Genomic DNA, 15930 nt, shown 5'->3' with positions numbered 1-15930 from the left:
TACAAATTCTGTAGCATCTTTCTGTAGAGTTGGCCAATAGAACGCCGCCCAGAGTACTTTTTTGGCGAGAGCCCGTGCTCCAAGATGATTGCCACAAATGCCGCCGTGTACTTCTTCTAGTACTTCCCTTGTGTTGGAGGTCGGCACGCATTTTAGTAATGGTATTGAGATCCCTCTTTTGTAGAGGATGTTGTTTATGATGGTGTAGTACTGTGCCTCCCTTTTTAACCTCTTTGCCTCCTTTTCTTTTGTAGGGAGTGTTCCTGTTTTGAGGTAGTTGATTATGGGGGTCATCCATCCTTGGTCCTGATTTATTATGGCCAGGACTTTTCCCTCTTCCGAGATTGATGGGTTCTATAGTATTTCCTGAATGAGGCTTCTATTGTTGCCCCCTGGTTTGGTGCTGGCTAGTTTCAAGAGTGCGTCAGCTCGGGCATTCTGCTCGCGGGGTATGTGGCAGATCTTATATTCCCCGAGTTGTTCGAGCTATTCCTTAGTTTTATCCAAATATTTTTTCATGGTAGGGTCCTTGGCTTGATAACTCCCTGTTATCTGTGAGGTGACTACTTGTGAATTGCTGTAAATGTTGAGTTTTTGAACTCCAACCTCTTTAGCCAGCTTCAAACCAGCTAATAAAGCTTCATACTCGGCCTGGTTGTTCGAGGCCGGGAACCCGAACTTGAGGGAGAGCTCGACTTGGGTTCCTTGATTGCTTTCTATTATCACGTCTGCGCCACTTCCCATTTTATTTGAAGAACCATCCACATAGAGATTCTATTCTGTGGGGGTTTCCAGGGCATCTGTGAATTCTGCAACGAAGTCGGCCAAATGCTGCGGTTTGATGGCCGTCTGAGGTTTGTATTGGAGGTCGAACTCTGATAATTCTACTGCCCATTGTAAAATTCTGTCTGCTAAGTCTGTTTTCTGCAGTATTCCTTTTATGGGCTGGTTGGTTCAAACCTTAATGGTGTGAGCCTGGAAGTACGGGCGAAGTCGTCGAGATGTTAAAATAAGAGCATAGGCAAAATTTTCTATCTTCTGGTAGTTCAGCTCGGATCCCTGTAGCGCTTTGCTAATGAAGTATACATGTTGTTGCCCACTTTCGTCTTCTCTGACTAGTGCTGAGGCTATTGCCCGGCTTCCTACTGCGAGATATAATATGAGCGGTTCTCCTTCTCATGGTCGAGATAAGATAGGTGGCCGTCCTAAGAACTCCTTGAAGTCTTGGAAGGCCTGTTCACATTCTGTCGTCCATTCAAACTGCTTTCCCTTCCTTAAAGTAGCATAGAAGGAGAGAGACCTTATCACTGCTCCTGCTAAGAATTTGGATAGGGCGGCCAATCTCCCGTTGAGTTGCTGCACTTCTTTGACACAGGTGGGGCTCTTCATGTTGAGTATGGCTTGGCATTTATCCGGGTTTGCTTCAATTCCTCTTTGTGTGAGCATGAAACCTAGGAATTTGCCTGCTTCTACTGCAAAGGTGAATTTTGCAGGATTGAGTCGCATGTCATGCTTCCTTATAGTGTCGAACACTTGAGTCAGGTCGGACAGTAGTGTGTCTTCGTTTTGTGTCTTTATTAACATGTCGTCCACATATGCTTCCATGATTTTTCCGATGTGGTTTGAGAAAACTTTGTTCATTAGTCTTTGATAAGTAGCACCCGCGTTTTTGAGACCGAAAGGCATCACGATGTAGCAGTAATTTGCTTTTGGTATTAAAAACGAGATCTTTTCTTGATCTGGTGGATACATGGGGATTTGGTTGTATCCCGAATATGCATCCATAAATGAGAGGTATCTATATCCGGAGGAAGCATCTACCAGAGCGTCGATACTTGGGAGTGGGTAAGGATCTTTTGGGCAGGCTTTGTTGAGATCGGTGTAATCAGTACACATTCGCCACTTCCCATTTGATTTTTTCACCAAGACGACGTTGGCTAACCATAGCGGATACTTGACTTCTCTTATGAATCCTACCTCCAGTAGTGCCTGTACCTGTTCTTCCACAGCTTGGGATCGTTCAACTCCCAGCTTCCTTCGTCTCTGCTACACCGGCCGAGATCCTGGATAGACCGCCAACTTGTGGCTCATTAGCTTAGGGTCTATGCCCGGCATGTCTGCGGCTTTCCATGCGAAGAGGTCAACATTATCTCGTAAGAATTGTATCAGTAATTTTTTTGAGTCTCCTCTTAGGATCGTGCCGATATTAGTTGTTTTATCCAAGGTGTCTCCGATCTGAATCTTCTCTGTCTCACCTTCTGGCTGCGGACAAAGTTCTTCTCGTCGCTAAACTCTGCCAAGTTCAATTGTATGAAACTCTTCCCCTCTGTCTCTGAGGTTTAGACTTTTGTTATAACAGCGGCGTGCCATCTTTTGATCTGCCTTTATCGTGGCTATCCTTTCTGTAGTTGGGAATTTCATGCATAGGTGTGGGGTCGAGACTATCGCGCCGTGTTGATTAAGTGTTGTCCGACCTATTAGAGCATTGTAGGCTGAACTTACGTTGACCACAATGTAGTCTATTTTGAGGGTCCTGGATTGATTCCCTTTTCCGAAGGTTGTGTGTAGCGATACGTATCCCAGTGGTTGTACCGGGGTGTCTCCTAGTCCGAACAGACTATTCGGGTACGCTCTAAGCTCCTTTTCATCTAAGCGGAGTTTGTCGAAGGCTGTTTTGAATAAGATGTCGGCAGAACTTCCTTGGTCTACTAATGTACGGTATAGATTGGCGTTTGCCAGTATGATAGTGATGACCATGGGATCGTCGTGTCCCGAGATGATGCCGGATGCGTCCTCTTTAGTGAATGTTATCGCCGGGATGTCGGGTGCTTCCTCCTTTCCCTCGACATGATATACTTCTTTGAGATATCTTTTTCGGGATGATTTGGAGATCCCACCTCCTGCGAATCCGCCGTGTATCATGTGGATGTGTCTTTCTGGTGTCCGAGGTGATCGCTCAGTTCGTCCGTCATCTTCGTCCCTTCATCTCTTTCTTTGGTCGTCATCTCGGATGGCTAGAAATCGATCTAATTTTCCTTCTCTCACCAATTTTTCTATGATATTTTTCAAGTCTATGCACTCGTTGGTGGAGTGCCCTCGGACTCGATGGTATTCACAATATTCCTTCCGGTTTCCTCCTCCTCTTTTGCCTTTGAGTGGTCATGCTGGGGGGATTTTCTCTGTGTGGCAGACTTCTTTGTATACGTCGACCAGGGATATCCTGAGAGGAGTGTAGTTATGGTATTTTTTTTATTTTCTCCCCCTGTCGATCTTCTTTCCTTTTGGAGTCCTTGTCTTTGTCTCGGTAGGGGGCCCCAGATTTTGAGGTTTCTCCCAGCCGAGCGTTCTCTTCCATGTTGATGTATTTTTCTGCTCGCTCCTGTACTTCGTCTAACGAGGTAGGGTACTTTTTTGATATAGATTGGCTAAAAGGTCCCTCTCGTAGGCCATTGATGAGTCCCATGATGGCGGCCTCTGTTGGTAAACTTTGTATGTCCATGCATGTTTTGTTGAATCTTTCCATGTAGTTGCAGAGACTCTCCCGATCTCCTTGCTTGATCCCTAGTAAACTGGGTGCGTGCTTAGCCTTATCCTTCTGGATGGAAAATCTGGCCAGGAACTTTTTGGCCAGGTCGTCAAAGTTTGAGATGGACTTTGGAGGTAAGTTGTCGAACCATCTGATTGCTGTCTTCGTGAGGGTTGCTGGAAAAGCTTTGCAGCGAATGGCATCTGAGGCGTCGGTAAGGTACATTCTGTTTCTGAAATTACTGAGATGATGGTTGGGATCTGTGGTGCCGTCATACAAAATCATATCCGGGAGTTTGAAGTCTTTTGGGATTTTGGTTTTCATGATTTTCCTGGTGAATGGATCTTGTTCTTTGCGTGAATTTTCCTCAGGAGTAGTCCGAGGAGTTTTTGATTTGAGATCGGCTTCTAATTGCTGTAGTTTTTCTTCCAATTCTCGACGTCGCCGTACCTCTCTTTGTAGATCCTTTCCGATTTCCCGTTGTTGTTGGGTTTTTTTCTCAAGTTGCTTTAAGCGATCTTGAAGCGCTTCTATTGCTCCCGGTTTTGGTGAGTTTTTGTCTCCGTTGAATTCCGGGGTATCTTTTGGTGTGGTGTCCGCGTTTTTGTGCGGCGTTCTGTTTTCTAGATCTGAGTCGTGGTCGTTGTCATGGCTGTCTGCCATGGTGTTGGGATGACTTCCAGGTTCCCCGGCAACGGCGCCAATGTTTCGAGGGTTACCTGAAACTCGAGGTCGATCTCGGACGAGATCTTCTGTACTGGTCGGTGCTGATGTGTCCGGCTGGTGAGTGGCGGCCGGAGCTGTCGTGTCCGACTTGTTGATCTAGCTGCACTGTTGATCCTTTGTCACCGGAGGGTGGGGGTACCTGCAAAAGACTCCGATGCTTAACTTAGCATGGGTATTAAGCAAGTTTTTAGTAGAATCAGAGTATGAGTTATACCTAGGTGCTCCAGTATATTTATAGTGGTGTATAGTGACCTTTTTAGATAAGATAAGTTAGTTATCTTATCTTATCTTATCTTATGGTGAGGTCAGCTTATCTTCAACGGAACCGCCCTTCTCTCCGTAGGCTTAGGCTGCCTTTGGATTGTGCTGTGTCCCTTCATTTAGGCCCTTTACTGGGCTTTCCTGTCGATTTGGCCGAGTTCTTCGCAAAGAAGTTGGTCCGCTTGACCTGAACAGGTCGGTCACTTTGCTACTGAACATCCCAGTTCGGACAGCTCGACCCAGGGTATGAACATTTTGTGTGTTCGAGCTCTAAAACCATGTTTTAAATTCAATATCTTCAAACAAGTTTAACAAAAAATTTTAATTCAAATTAGTAAAATGCTATAAAATTGTGTCTTGAAAAAGAATTTATCACTTCAACCAAGTAGTAGTAGAATATGCACAAAATCTAACAAACATGCAATCAATCATGCAAATGCAACAATGGACTTAACAAAGAAAATTAAACATTGGTATTGAGAAGAAAGTGACTAACCCACGAAAGTCGGTATCGACCTCCCCACACTTAAAGATTGCATCGTCCTCCGTGCGTGCAAAGATGTGCAAGTGAACGGGTTGCTACAACTGTTGCGCTATCTCCAAAGATTATGCAGATAGACTTGTCTGTTACCCCATTTAGAAGCTTTTCCTTTTCCTTCTGGGTGGCCATCCTTAAAGAAGAGAAAAAGGAAGAAGAAGAACCCACAACAAAGATATGCAAACAAATAAAATATGGGGGTGCTAATGCCAAATAATAATGGGATTCTCAACTACATGGTAGCTACAACATGTGAGTGAGAAAACAATAGAAGTGAAGGGCATTTCAAGTAAATAGCAGACAAGTCGAGAAGCACCAAAATAATGCAAGAAATAGTCAACAGTTAAGTAAGAACATTCAACACCAATGGAAAAATAGCAAATTTAGAAAAAGACATGAAAACAAGTACAAAATTAAAATGCAATGAATGAAATTATGCAAATGCAATAAACAAAAGAGAATAAAAAAGAATAAGGAAGAGAAGTTAAAGAAATGAAGAAGAAGAAAGTAAGAAAGGAAGAAGAAGCAGAAAAGAAAGATGGAAAATGGAAAACAGGAAGCGACGCGTAAGCGTCTCCCATGCATACACGTGGGTTGCAGAATAAGGAGGTGACGCGTACGCGTCGGTCATGCGTACGCGTCGGTCACGCGTACGCATGGGTGTGAATTGTGCTCCTCGCACAGTGGCAACGCAACTCTCTGTTCGCTGTACCAAAGATGGCATGAAGGAACGACACGTACGCGTCGCCCACGCCCACGCGTGGAAGGCCAGAAATGCAAATGACACATAAGCGTCAGCGACGCGCACGCGTTGGTTGGGTCGTGCGCCTGGCACCCCACCCGCACGGTTCCATCGCAACTCTCTGTTCACTACCAGAGGTTGCAGTGTCACATGTGACGCGTGTGTGTCGGTCACGGTCACGCGCACGCGTGGGACACTTTTTTTTTTTTAACTAACAAGCTACCGAAGTAAATCCAAACATTATTAAACTGGTGAAATCCCAACTTAAACCAAATAAACCTAACTAAAAATGAAAATTCACCTTATTACTTATATAAATAAAAGAAAAAATAGGAAGAATTTACCATGGTGGGGTGTCTCCCACCTAGCACTTTTAGTTAAAGTCCTTAAGTTGGACATTTGGTGAGCTCCTTGTCATGGTGGCTTGTGCTTGAACTCATCTTGAAACTTCCACCAACGCTTGGACTTCCAATAAGCTCTAACATTTCTAAGTGAATTTACTAAGCCTTGATGAAATTCTTCACAAGTTTTGAGCTCCCAAAATTGATCCTCTTGTATGCCGGGATCCCAAATCTTGTTTCTACACCCATATTTAAGTTGATCATCATTGTTCCAACCGGATGGCAAGCAATCTAAATTCTCACTGAGGTATCCTAACAACTTCCTAGACCCAATTAATTGAGAACTATACCAACCATTTCACTTAGACCTTGAACATCCAACCATAACGAACCTAGGATTGTGTTGCCAACCACTAACCATCCCCCTTTTACTCTTAAAACAACAAAGAGCTCTAAGTTGTCCATCCGTCTCAACCAAACCATATGCAAGCGAGAAATTAAAGCTTAAGGAGTAGAGATTTACCCACTTGAATGAAAGGACGAATGGTGATGGCTTCAGGAGAGATGTCTCCAATGGTGGTCTTACCAATGTATGCTTCACTCTCTTGGACTCCTCTTTGATGATTTCCACCTCTTGACAAGCTCCTTCAACATTAACCTTTTCTTCAAGTTCAATGGGAGAGGATTCAATTGTAGATAAAAATTCATTAATTATTGAATCCATCTCTTGATCAACCTCTTCAAAGTCTTCCACAATGATATGCTTTGGAGATTGTACACCCTCCTCAACATCAAATTCAAACATCTTGGAAGGAGGTTCTATGACTTGAGTTTCCCATGAGGATTCCGCATCTCCTAAGTCTTTAACCACTTCCTCTTCTTCGATAATTTTGGTGTTCTCCACTTGCCCTAGTACAAAATCCAACTCCTCCATGATGACTTCCACCTCTTGACAACTTTCTTCAAGGGTTTCTCCTACCTCTACCTTTTGGGTCTCCTCTTGCTTTTTTTAAAATATGGATGCGTGAACCCGATCCATTAAGTCCCTAAGACGATTCCTTCTCTCTTGTTCCATGTCAATAGCATAATTGGGATCATGTTGCTCTTGGATTGATGGATATGGGTAAAAAGAAAGTGCACTAGAGCTTGAGGGTCGAGTATTTGGGGTAGAGGATGGATCCACACGGGATATAAGAGCTTGGAGAGTAGAGGTGAGACCGGTGAGAGTAGAGGTAAGTGTGGTTTGAAGCTCTCTTTGCCCTTGGTGAATAACACTAAAGGTATCATCTATGGGAGCTTGGGGTAGATAGGAGGGTTCATTTGTTGGGAGAAAGAGCTCATAATGGGAAGGTGGTTCTTCTTGATAAGGATATGGAGATGGTGTATATTGAGTTGGTGGTTCTTGGGGGTAATTATGTTGGAATGTGGATGGTTCTATGTATGGTTCATATGGTTCATGTGGTGGTTGGTATGGTGGATATGGGTTAGGGTCATAAGGAAGTGTTTGATTGTAGGTGGCTTGTGAGTATGGTGGTTCAAAGCTATGTTAAGGAGGGGGTTCAGAGGCATATAGTAGGGTTTGTTGGTAACTACAAGGAGATCTACCATATCCATTGTCATGGTATGCACCTTGTATGACTCTTGCTCATAGTAAGTTGGTGGAGGTTGTTGCCAAGAGGGTTGTCCATAAGCTAGAGGCTCCTCCCACTTTTGATTGTCCCATCTTTGATGCATGTTCTCATTGTAGCTTCCATTCCCTACAACATAATTTGAACCAATCCTCTGCGAGCTGGATCTTCTTAACCAACTTAGTGAAATTTGTTAGCTTTTGTGGATACACGTAATTAAAGATATCTCTCCTTAGTCCTTTCTCATACTGAGCACACTTCCATTCCTCATAATCGGCTGGATTTCCTTGACAAGCTTTTGAGAAATGGCACAGGTTGATGAATTCACGGGTATAGTCAGCAACAGACATATCCTTTTGCTTCAGCTGCATTAACTCCAACTCCTTTGCAGTGCGAAACACATGCAAGTAATATCTCCCATAAAACTCTGCCTTGAATCTATTCCAATGGACATCTGTTAACTCCACCTGCAATGTATGACACAACTTCTGCCACCAATTTTGAGCATCTTCCTCCAATATATGAGTCACTATCTCCACTGACTGTACTTCAGGAACGTACTGAGTGTACAAAAATCTCTCCACTTTTCGAAACCACTGGTCAGCCTCCAGGGCATTGGCGTTTTCGTTAAAACGAGGTGGACCACTCTTGAGGAAGTCAGTAAGGGTCATAGACCTATAATATCGACTTACGTTACTTGTACTAGCACTAGAGTTTCCATCTCGATGTCCTTGCATCAGTTCAACCACAAGATTTTCTCTCCGAATACCTCGTTCGGATCCGCGAGACGACATTTGGTCTCTTCACACCAAACAAATGATATCTCTGCATGTACATTTTGTGTTTTGTCCCTCCTAGAGGTTGACTTGGAGTTACAGGTGTTTATTTTTTAGTTTGAGTTTTATTTGGGGTTGTATATAAATATATATAATTATATACTCTGGCCAGCCTTAGCTTCGCAGGTCGAGTCTGGAGCTGGCTATCTGAGTTTCAAAACTCTGATATATACATATGTTTTCAGTTTTCTTTTGATCTTACTTTTCCGTTCTACGAATATCCATGCGAGTGTGACACAATTTTCTGTTTATCGTTTTTGTTTAGCTTATTCTTCTAGGCTCCTAGACATAATTTCTTTCAACTATATTTATATATATAGCCTAAAACAAAATATGACAGTTCAAAATATAGTTCATCGCTTGTAAGGAGGCTCTCCAGACGCTCAACAAGGTGCCTCTCGACCTGCATCTGAAAAATAACAAAATATATATAGAATGAGAACTGGAGGTTCTCAGCATGGTAAAGGTGTCCGCATAGTTAATATAAAAGGTCCCGGGAGAGCTAGAGGCATTCCTAGAACTTTGACTTTCAGATTTTAGCTTAAGGGTTCAACTAAACTAGAAATTAGGTAAGTTATCTAAGGTATTCAAGTTCTAAATCTAACTTTAACTTAACACTTCACTTTCTGACTCCTCCAATCCTCCAAGACACTGGTGGAACAACCCCCCTTCACACCTCCATCAAGAGGAATTTCTCAGAAGACATACACAAACAATTCAAGCAAGGAAAACACAGATAGAAAATCATTTACAACAAGTAGAACAAGTAGCAGATAAGCATAATTAAGCAGATAAGCAGAATTAAGCAGATAAGCAGAATTAAGCAGTTAAGCAAACTAAAACAATGCACACTCAAACAAAGCAAACAAATGCATATGATGTATGCCTGTCCTATGGCTGATGAGTCTCATCTGTTGGTTATACAGCCAACCCGACAAGTCCTGGTAGTTAACCATTGGAGAGTCCTTTTGTGCGTGCATCCCCAAGCTCAAGAATATAGTATTCCATGGAGTCAAACTCCAAGCTCAATAACATAGTATTCCATGGAGTCAAACTCCAAGCGCAAATATAATATTCAATATTCATATATATGCATGCCCATGTGGGAATCCGGGGAGTTAAAGTGCTCGGTCATATCTTGCGACAGAGGGTCAACAAATAGTCTCAAATACACAAGCCACATAATAATCTCTTTCCTTTTTAAAATAATACTTCAAATCAAAACTCCAATTCTTATAGAAATTTTGGCAGTATCTCCTCTAAAACTCGAATTTCTGCCACCCTTCAAGGGTCCCAACTACAAATCAAACACCCCTCAGTCATTCAAATAATTTCCAATAACAAATTATTTCAAAATCAAACAAATACCAATATTAAATCATTTTCCAAAACCAACCAACTTCAACAACAAATTATTAATAACATCTAAACCACACATTTTATACCATATACACAATTCATCAACTATACATTCAGTTCATTCCTATCTTAAGGTCTTCTAGCCTAAGTTTTCACGTGACATTAAATATTAACTACGAGAAACCAAAATCATACCTTCGTACGAAATCAAAATATTCGAAGCTCCGGTGAAGCTTTCTGACTGAGCTATCGAAGAAGAAAACATCCAGAATCATCTGTGCCTCCTAGAAGTCCCGTTAGCCAAACTCAAGGGCTAGAGGAGCTACGTCACCGTCAACTTCCACCGACCAAAAGTGGTGCCAACGTGTAGAGGAGGAGGATACGAATACTTTTACCGGATTCAATTTTTGATTGGGGTTACAGATTACAAAAAATCGAAGCCGAAAGGTTGGAGGAGTTTACGTTCTCTCTCTTTCTCTCTCGGTTACGCTCTTCTCTCTTTTCTCCTCGTTTACGCTAGTCACATATATATACGTATGACTGATAAGCTGCCTTGGCTTTCTTTATTATATATATAAGCTTTATGAAAGGGAATAATAATAAAATAGTAACGTAGTGAATATAATAATAACAATGAATATATAATACTAGGGAGCAAAACTATATAAACTTATAATACATATAATACTCACAATCACAATATCTAATAATAATAATAATAATAATAATAATAATAATAATAATAATAATAATTTGATTAAATTTAAATTATTATAAAATTAGTTCAATTATTGATAATAAAAATAATTTTTTTTCTAAAAATAAGGAATTTTAATTTTATAAAATAAATTATAACTTATTTATATTTATATTTTTAAAACTGAGGGTCACTACATGTGACAGCCTCCCTCCCTCTTCTATTCGATAGCAACAGCAGCGACGGTGGCAGTGACACCCACCAGCGCTGCTCCCCCTTTCCCCACTTCCCTCTGCATCCCGTGCTCTTTTACTCCCTCTTCCCCTGTTTCTCAGTCTCTCGTCTCCCCCTTTTCTCCCTCTCTGCGTTATACTATTGAAATTGTGTGGTGAATTGTTGAGTGTAAATGAATGGTAAGGAATGAAAGAACGTGGATCACTTGGGGAAAGGGTTAGTGGCAGTGTGCGTGTGCGTTTGTGTTTGGTTAGGGAGTATACGTATTAGATAATAACAGTACGTATAAAATAAGAAACATTGATAGGAAAATAATTTTCTAAAAATAAGGAACTCTAATTTTATAAAATAAATTATAACTTATTTATATTTATATTTTTTTAAAATTGAGGGTCGCTACAGAGCGCGGTGATATGGAGGAAATGAAAACGCTATTCACCGTTAAATCTTGTCGTCTACAACTTTTGGTAAGAAACGCTATTCATCTCAGAATTCTCTACAAAATCCACTAAACAATTTAGGAAGGAACTTTGTTTTTGTGCCCATCATTTGCCTTTTATTCAAATTTCGTTTTTCGGTTAATAGGTATTGAGAATTTTGATGTTTTGATGTATCGGGATTAAATTAACTTGAGAAAATTGATGGGTTTTGTCTAAATAATCCATGAATAAGGTAAGGAAACTCTAAACCTATGTGGTTATCCAGTTATGTGAATCCTAGTTATAAATTGGTGAATTTCATGGAATTAGGTTGAGTTTATGTTAAATTAGAGATTTAATCGGTGAATTAGAGCACTTAAAATCAAGAGTTGGTTGCTGGACCTTGTAGCACTTGATTTGGAACCTTGGAGGCTTGAATCGAGGAGTTTGAGCTTAGGAAGAAATTGACCAAGGTATAGTTTTAGTTTCTCATAGATAATATATAATGTATCATAAAAACTTACGCTAGTTGGCCGTATAATGGGTTGAATGTTGTGAACTTGCTAATGTTAGTGGTTTTGGTGAAATATTGAGTTTGTGATAAGTTTGTGATGATAATTGATGAGCTTTTGATGATGGTTGACGAGACTTGATGATTTGAGTATAATTATTGATGTATTAATGAATTGCATTGTTTTGATTGAAAATGGTTGGGATAGAATTGTTACAATTTGAGAATTGATATGTTGTGAAGGGATAAAATGGGTATGGTATTGTTTGGAGTATATTTGATGTTGTTTGAGACGTGAAACTTTTTTTGGAAATTGAGGATTTGGAAAATAGAGGTTTTGAACTCTTTTGGTAAAAACAGATTTTTAATGAACTTTGGCAGATCATAACTTGTGCATCAGAATTTGGATTTGAACGAAATCTATTTCCAATTAAAGATAATTTTGAAAATGTTATAAAGTTTGTGAAAATCAGAGTTTTGTAGAGGAATTTATGAGCGTCGGAATTAGGTGTATAAAACTGGTCTTTTTAATGACTTAACAGGTTTTGAAAAAAAGGGAGTGTCGCATACGTGAGCCCCCCTGTTTTAGCCAAAAATGAGAATTTCGAATGTTTAACAAGTCCTCTAGCTTTCCAAACCTCTTTTACATTTGTTTAAGGTCTGTTAGTGAGTCTTTAAGCCTTAGAACGGGGATAATTCTGTTAAATAAGTTGAGGAGATACATGGGAGGGTTTTGCAAAGAGTTAACTGAATTAATGAGGCATTAGTAATATTGAATAAGAAGTAAGTAATGAAGATAATGATAATAGTAATGAAATATGGCTGACCTGAGAGGTGTTTGATGATGAGGTTGGTTATAAAAAAGAAGAATAAGGAGAATTGAGTTAATTATGAACTTTGAATGAGATATTTTGAGATTGATTGAGATATGATGAGATATGATTGATGAGCCTTTGATGATGTTTGATGCGTGAGCATCTTTTCTCTCTTTTCTATTTATTTTAGATATAAATTTATTGAGTTTTAATTGGATTTTAGTGTTTGAAGCCTATTTGGATGCTACTTTGAGTAGCTTTAGTATTTTAATTATTTCAGGTGAAACTTGTATTGGTTTGGCAGAGTTCGTGTGCAAGAAAAGAGAAGAATTTGGAACCTACCAAGCTGGCGCTAAACGCGGACTTGGGCATTTAGCTCTAGCTGCCTTGTGATGCGTGCGATGTCTCTGCCATCAGGGGCACTAAATTCTGAACCTGGCATTTGACGCCAGTAAGTCAAAATTGAAAGTGAGGTTTCTGTCACCTGGGACGCTAAACGCTGAATCTGGTGTTTAACGCCAGCAACACAGATCAACTCACCCCAAAGAGCATCTTTAGTTGGATTTGACTTTTAATTGTTATATTTAATTTTGTTTTAAGTATTTCTATTCCCAAACAAAATCTTTTGGGCTTTGGTAATTATTAGTTTATTCTATTTTCAAATCAAATTAGGTTAGAAATAAAAGGAAAAAGATTTTGCCCTTCGAGCTCTTATCTCGGACCTCATTCTGCACTTATACACTTTTGAACCCTAGTTTTCTCTCTGAGTCATGAGCAACTAAACTCCTTTGCTAAGGTTAGGAGCTCTGTTTATTTCCATGGATTAATACTATTATCACTCTATTTTAATTAATGTATTAATTTAATTTCAAAGATTACTTTCGTTCTTCATCTTATGAATTTGAATGTATTGGAAAATAACTCCTATTCTACATGAATTCTTGTTGATTCTTGAAAAAATTATCTCACTTGAATACTAGCTTGAAAGTAAATTCCTACTAAATTGCTAATTACTTGGACTTAACGGGATATGTGACATATAATCCTCTTATATTTGGGTAATTAGGGTTTTTGTGGCTAATAAACTAGAATTGAACCTAACCCTCTAATCCAATTAAGTGACCGAGGAATTGGTGGTTGATTGGGTTAGAGGAGACTAAATCACTAAGGAATTAGGGTTTAGTCAATTACAGTTTGCCATGAAATGACTCTTGCATGATTAAAATAGTTGGTAAGAAAACTTAATTCGGAAGAATAAATAACTCCGAAACCTTAACTATCTTCTCACATACTTTTCACACGAATTTTATTGTCTGTGCTCCTACTCTATGAATTACTGTTTAATGCTTTTGAACCTCAAAACACCATATTCTTCTTGCCTGACTAAGTGAGTCATTCGACTATTGTTGTTCAGTCCATCAATCCTCGTGGGATCGACCCTCACTCACCTGAGGTATTACTTGGTACGACTCGGTGTACTTGCCGGTTCAGTTGTGGACATTCTAATTCTGCACTATTGTTCTTTCCTTTTAAGTTCGAATTACCATTATCAATATCATTAATCTCATGTTAAATATTAAAGATGTTCTCTTTGTAACTTGATTCTTTGATTGATGAGATTAAATATTATCTAAACCTATTACTTCACATACTTTTATAAATTCAAATCAAAACTTTAAATTCTAGTTTGTATAAATTACTAGAACTTATTCAAACTATATTGTAAATATGTATTTTTCTCTAAATTCAATTTATATTAAGCATTATATGATTTACATTGTTAACTAATTAGTTAAGTACTTAGTTAGTTAAAATTTAGAACAATACAACAAACAACACAATTTAGAATCTATTCTCAACTTCCAATTTAGAATATATTCTCACTAATGGTCATCCTATACCAAGCTAGAACCAAATTTAAGAAGCGAGAGAAAGAGGTGCTATGATAGAAGGTTATCGTCGGTCTAGAATTTTCACACAAAAAATAATCTCATCGAAGTATAGTTCCAAACTGACAGACAATCCTCAATCAAAGTTTAATTTTGGTTGTCACAAGTTTAGCCCAATAAAAATAACCGACAGTATTATTCTTGGGTCATTCTCCCTAGAAATTACAATCGAGTGCTCAATTATTGGTTATGAGTTTCACGAGGTGGGTTGATGATAAAAATGCAAGAATTTAAATGGCAAGAATTTAAATGACAATAAAAGTAAATCAAGCAACTAAAGATAACAAATACTAAAGTGGCATTCATGGCAAGGATTGAGAATCAAGATTTTCTATCCTAGTCGTTAATCATAACACAATAATTACCAAGAGCAAATCCTATTATGTTATCTCCAACATTGTTAGAAAGTCTAATATGCCTAGTAAACCCCAATTCATAAGTAGTGCCAATGGAAACAAGATTAACTAACAACTCTAGATCACCAACATAAGTTGGGTATTAATGACTCAAGATTGCTAATTTCTCTTTCCAAGCCAAGAATGCTCAAAATCTACTCTAAGACTAAGACAAGCATTTTTTCAAACACTTGGTGTGCATAAAAGAAAAGCATCATAAATTGCAATAATAATGAAATCTAAAACTACCAAATGCAAGAAAGTAACAATAACTCAAACAAGCATCAATAAACATGAAAATATAAAATTGTATTAAATGAAATTGAATTAACAAGAGTTCATAAAACTAAAGAGTATCTCAAAAGAGAAATTAACAAGAAGAAATAAGAGAATTAACTACCAGAGCATGAAAATGTAAATAAAACTACACTAAAACAAGAATAAAGAGAGAAATTAAAGAGAAAATTAAACTAAGAACCCTAATTCTAGAGAGAAGATGAAGCTTCTCTCTCTAGAAATTTACCCTAAAACATGTTTCTACACTACACTAATTACTCCCCCCTTCTTCCTTCTTGATTTTGGATTCAAATACTTCAGAAATGAGTTGGATTTGGGCCTGGATGACCTCAGAAATTGCCCCCAACGTATTTCCTTTAATGAGGTCACACGACAAGTGTCACGCGTACGCGTGGCCTAGCAAGTTCCTCTCTCAAAGTGAACTAAATTTAGCAAATTAAGGACCTAAAAAGCATGTTTTCACTCTTAAGCGCAAATTAAGAGAAATTCACAAAACCATGCTATTTCATTGAATAAATGTGAGAAAAGTTTGATTTGGGCCTAGATGAGCTTAGAAATTGCCTCCAGCGTATTTTCTTTAATGAGGTCACATGACAAGTGTCACGCGTACACGTCGCCATGAATTCACCAAATCCTCATTTCTTCATGAATTCTCC

The sequence above is a fragment of the Arachis ipaensis genome, chromosome B03 (genome assembly GCF_000816755.2).
Source record: "Arachis ipaensis cultivar K30076 chromosome B03, Araip1.1, whole genome shotgun sequence".
Taxonomy (NCBI): Eukaryota; Viridiplantae; Streptophyta; class Magnoliopsida; order Fabales; family Fabaceae; genus Arachis; species Arachis ipaensis.
Note: the sequence above shows the minus strand (reverse complement) of the source record.